The sequence below is a fragment of the Elephantulus edwardii genome, unplaced genomic scaffold (genome assembly GCF_000299155.1).
Source record: "Elephantulus edwardii isolate Elephantulus edwardi_28Jun2011 unplaced genomic scaffold, EleEdw1.0 scaffold00071, whole genome shotgun sequence".
NCBI lineage: Eukaryota > Metazoa > Chordata > Mammalia > Macroscelidea > Macroscelididae > Elephantulus > Elephantulus edwardii.
This window is the reverse complement of record NW_006399821.1, coordinates 14,736,337-14,741,576: the sequence shown is the minus strand read 5'-3', so window position 1 is coordinate 14,741,576 and position 5,240 is coordinate 14,736,337. Positions and strand designations below refer to the sequence as shown.

Here is a 5,240-nt window from a genome sequence, read left to right as displayed (position 1 = left end):
TGCAGCAGACACCGTGTCAATCCACCTGATTTAGGGTCTTCCTCTCCTTCGTCAACTCTTCACCCTTCCCAGCATCATGTCCCTCTCCAAGGCATAACCTCTCCTAGCAACATGCCTGAAAGTATGTAAGGCAAGACTCACTATCTTGGCCTCCAAAGAGACTTCACTGTACCCTCTCCACGACATATTTGTTTGGTTTTTTGGCAGTTCATGGGATGTTCAGCACTTTTCTCTGACATCACAGCTCAACGGCGTCAATAATTCTTCTGTCATCTTTATTCCTTGTCAAGCTCTCAGATGCATAGATCGGAAAGGCCATGGCCTAAATCAGGCCTGCTTTAGTCCTAAAGCTGACATCATTACTCCTCAGTAATTTGGAAAGTTCTCTAACTACAGCTCTTCCCAGTGCAATACTTCTCCTGATTTCCTGACTGCTGGTACCACAGGGGTGCTAATTGTGGATCCAAGTAAGATGCAATTGTTGATAGTTTCAGTCTTTTCTCCATTCATCATGTTGCCTATCGGTTGAGTGGTAAGAATCTTTGTTTTCTTGACAGTGAGATACAATTCACACTGAAAGCTGTATTCTTTAATCTTCTGCAGCAAGTTCTTCATGTCCTCCTCATTTTCAGCAAGCAAGGTTGGTTGAGTCATCTGCATAACGCAGGATATTGATGAGTCTCCTACCAATCCTGATGCCATACTCCTCTTCGTAGAGTCCAGCTTCTCAAATAATTTGCTCAGCTTTCATACTGAATATGTATGGAGAGAGATGCAATCCCTGACATATTCCCTTAATTTTTAAACCATATATTGTTTCCTTCCCTATCTATGTACTGTTCTAATCTTTTTTAAATGACCTTTAGCAGTATTTTACTTGCATGTGATATTAATGATACTATTTGATAGTTTCCACATTCAGTTGGATCCCCTTTCTTTTTTTAAAAAAAAACTTGAACAAAAAACATTTGTTTTATTGATATATTAGGCCTAGACCTGTATTAACAAGCAAGCCTAATAATAGCACCATGGTTAGATAGCCTGGTTTTCAAGCCATCATTTTACAATTTATTAAACAAACAAGGGTGTGGGGGTTTTTTCCCTCATCCACCTGATGGGATCTTTTTTATACATCCTATTAAGTCCCACTTGGAAGAGCTGAAACTCTTTTAGCAAAAGCTTTAAAGATGAGCTCATGAACTCAGTTTAAATTTCACTAGTTAAATTAGATCAAATAGAAGATACACACATGAATTGTCCAATCAGAACCCACTATCAAATGTCATCAACATACCCCACCCCCACCAAAAACCTTAAAACTCCACTTTGACTCAATTATCAAAAGGTGAAATATCATTTAGTGAAAGGATTCTTTTCCATTCTTCAACATCTCAGTCTCAGGTTTTTTCCCCAAAGCAAAAAAATCACTCTAAGGAATATTTATCAAAATCAGACAGGAAAATTAAAGCCTGCATAGTTATGAATCAGAACTATTCCACCATAACCAAGCTGCTTTATCAATGGATTATGTACACATTCTAGAACTGACCAAGTCAAAATTTAGACCAGAACAACTGTTAAATAAATGCTAGCTCCAGAACTTGTAAAATGTCAAGAGTGGGGACCAAAACAAAACTTACTGTGAATTTGAGGCATTTCCCCTTTGTTTCGAAGAAACAAAAATTTTCTGTAAAAATATGCACTATTTTTACAGATAGCTGGCATTTACAAGTTTCCTGTAAAAAATTGAAGATATCCCATTTTTGCAATTATTACTGAGCCTAAAAGTCAAGTATTCTTGGCCATAACTAGGCTACTAAATCAAGCCAAAGTAGAATAGGTACAAAGTCCTGAAAAACATATGAACATATTCATCAAGAACAAGTATACCTGGGAAAGCTAATCAACGAGGAAATGCTTCCCTTCACACTGTTGTACAGTACATTGAAGCTTCTAGCAATAGTTCTTACTACTTGTAGCTTAAATCCATTTTACATAAGTCCCTGGTATTGATAATGATTTGTTTTTCAACATTAAACCAAGTCAATGAATTCAGTGGGCATGTTTAATGAACTCTATGACTAGCCGGCTACTGGAATTCCTTTCCACCCTACAATCTTCACTAAAAGTCCTCCTTGGCCTCTCAAAGATGACCTGATGTTGAAAACGAACTTTGCTCCTTCCTTTCAGACAGTGACTCTTCAAGGAAGCAGGGCTGCTTTTCCCATGTATTTATTCCTGTTAGCCAGAATCCTCTTGCCACGTCCTTTTCTGGCTAGGATGCTAGAGTAGGACTCTTGGAAGCTGTGAAGCTTGATGTCCAACTTCATAAATACATTTAATTTCACAGCAGAAGTCTATGGTTTTGGAGGCTGGAGTTGGTTAAAAGTCATTTATTGCACTTACAAGGCTATCTAATTAGATAATGCCAAACCAGCTCCAACTCCAGCAACCAAAACCAGCACATTTCTGATGCCACCTTCTAGGTCCTCTACATGGAAGAACTCCACAAACCCATTCCAGCCTCTTTGACTAACCCAGTCCCGTTTTGTCCTTACGAGAATATCTGTGATACTTTCTGCTAATGGTTCGATGCAGCTTTCTTGGTTTATACTTCTTAAATGTTTAGCCACAAAGGCACCAAAAGATATGAGAGTCACAATTCTGCCCCAGTTTGTTACTCCGTCATTGAAAACATGGACCATGACTCGAGAGAAAGATTTGACATCATCTTCGTTTTTGATGTCCAGTTTGCGAAGCATACCCTGGAAGGCCGCCTCGTGGTTGCGCTGCACCCCGTCGCCGACCCGCCGGAGGGTCTCCAGCGCCTTCCTGCTGGCGGCTCCGGGCGCGCCCAGGGGCTTCGCGCCCTTGGCGCCGGTTGCCTGTTCGCGAAGGTGCCGAGTGATGATTTCTAGAGATTGCCAGTACAGCTCGTCCTCCTCCTCCTCCGCTGGGGGCGGCGTCGAAGGCAAGGAAGAGGCCATTACTGCTCTCCTCTACCAGCCCCAGCAGAGGGAGGGAGGCCGGCCGCTTCCCGAGAGGCTCCGGCTCGTACCCGTCCAGCTACTCTTCGGGCCTGGATCCCCTTTCTTGGGAATGGTAAATAATATGGACTTCTTCCAATCTGTTGGCCAGACAGCTGTCCTCCAAATTTCCTGGCTGAGACTGTTGAGTGCACCCAAGGCTGTTATCTGTTAACGGAAACCAATCAGTTGGTATCCCATTGATACCTGGGGCCTTATTTTTTGCCAATGCCTTCAATGCAACTTCCACTTCCTCCTTCATTACCATTGGCTCCTGCTCATAGAGTACCCTGAAATTTTTCAGTGTCAGTCAGTTCTTTTTGGTACAGTGATTCCATTTATTCCCTCCATCTTCTTTTAATGCTTTCTGGATCATCAAATATATTGCCCATTGCATCTTTCAATATTGCAACTCAAGGCTTAAATTGGTTTTTTCAGTTCTCTCAGTTTGAGAAATTCAGAGTGAGTTCTTCTGGCATGTTGTTGTTGTCTTCGAATCAAGCATGACTCATAATAACACTATAAACACTTTTGTGTTTCTATAATTATTGTCGTTTCTCAAAGTTCTGAGTTTCCAGAGGCATGTTGTTTAGGAAGTGGTTGCTACTCCTGCTTCCAAATCTGGAATAGGGTAATTAAATTAGAATGATGTCTGGCATTTAGTAATTCACTCACTCATTGTTGTCAAGTCAGAACCAACTCCTAGAAAATCCTCCAGCAGGTTTTCAGAGACTGTAAATCAAATAGAAGGAGACTGCCCATCTTTCTCCCAAGGAACAACTGATGGATTCAAATTGCCCACCTTTGGTTTAGCAGGCCAACTCCTTACCCACAAAGCCACCAGAGTTCCTAAAAATAGTAATTAGAGCTCTTTTAATCCTTGTAACAACTCTTTTGTTGTCCTTGACTTATAGAGGGGAAATGGAGGCTCTGAGAGAGAAATAACTTTCTAAAGGTAGCACAGCTAACCAATGGTAGAGGCAGTCTTCAAACCTATGCATACCCTTTAATAGGAGGAGAGACGCTAATGAAGGTCTGTATGATTATGTGATAAAATTTACCCAGTCAGCTGTGAAGGTAAAAGTTGTTAGGTGCCATCAAATTGAATATAACCCTATGACAAACAGATTTCAACCCTATCCTATCCTGTGCTACACTCATCATCTCTGACACACTTGAGCCCATATTGCCACAGTCACTCTAACAATCCATCTCATCGAGGGTCTTCCTCTCTTTCGCTGACCCTCCACATTTCCAAGGATGATGCCTCTCTTCAAGGAATATCCTCTCCTAGCAACAAGCCCGAAGTATGTGAGATGAAGTTCGCCATCCTTGCCTCTAAAAAGTGCCCTTGTTTCACTTTCGCCAAGACATATCTGTTTGTTCCTTTGGCAGTCCATGGGATATCCAGTACTCTTCTTCAACAACACTTATCAAAGGCATCAGATAGATTAAAAAAAAATACTTAGTGGATGTCTCTTTCATTATGAGGGGTGGTTTGATTTCCCAGCATTGAAACTCACAAGCAGTTTGTACAATTAACTGCCTCTGAAAGCCTACTGGAGGGTCAGCTATGGGTCAGTTCTGACTCCACGCCACACAACACTGATGTTCAGTAGGATTCTGTTGGAGCTTCCAGACTAAGACTGACTGAAAAGTCTGGAGATCTACTTCTAAAAACCAGTTGATCCACAGCCCCCCATGGGCTTGGTATAGTGCTTAGTTCTGTTGTGCTTGGGGCTACCATCACTTCATGAATGATAAGACTAGCAGGGAGGAGGAGGACACAGGTGAAGAATAAGGCTGGCACAGAGAAGAAAGTCAGTTACTAGTGAATAGCATTAGACCAAGATCACAAACTGAACCGTGCTATGCAGAATGCTGATGTCTACAGCCTGAGAGGGAACAAGCAGAAGAGGTATCAGAGACCAGGAGGAAACAAAGGATGTCATGGACCAACAGTGAGTTACCAAGAAGTCAGGCTCAATCCACTGCTATTAATGCTACTGAGTGAGGGCATGAGGTAGGGGATGATTATTCTCGGCTGCATCTGCCAAACGGAGGTCAGAGGTTCCCTAGCCCTCCACTTATGGCTTGAATGGAGCCAGATGTTTAAGCTAATGACACTTAACCTACTGCCACTGAGTGGGTTCCAACTCTTAGGGCCAGTCCATCTGGTTTCCAAGGCTATCAATCTTTATAGGAGACTACCCA

General features: G+C 42.1%; 1 pseudogene; it reads right to left on the bottom strand.

Annotated features, from left to right (window-relative positions):
* Window positions 1-2,414: 2,414 nt before the first annotated feature.
* On the bottom strand, window positions 2,415-3,705 carry LOC102849351 (annotated as a pseudogene).
* Window positions 3,706-5,240: the final 1,535 nt, after the last annotated feature.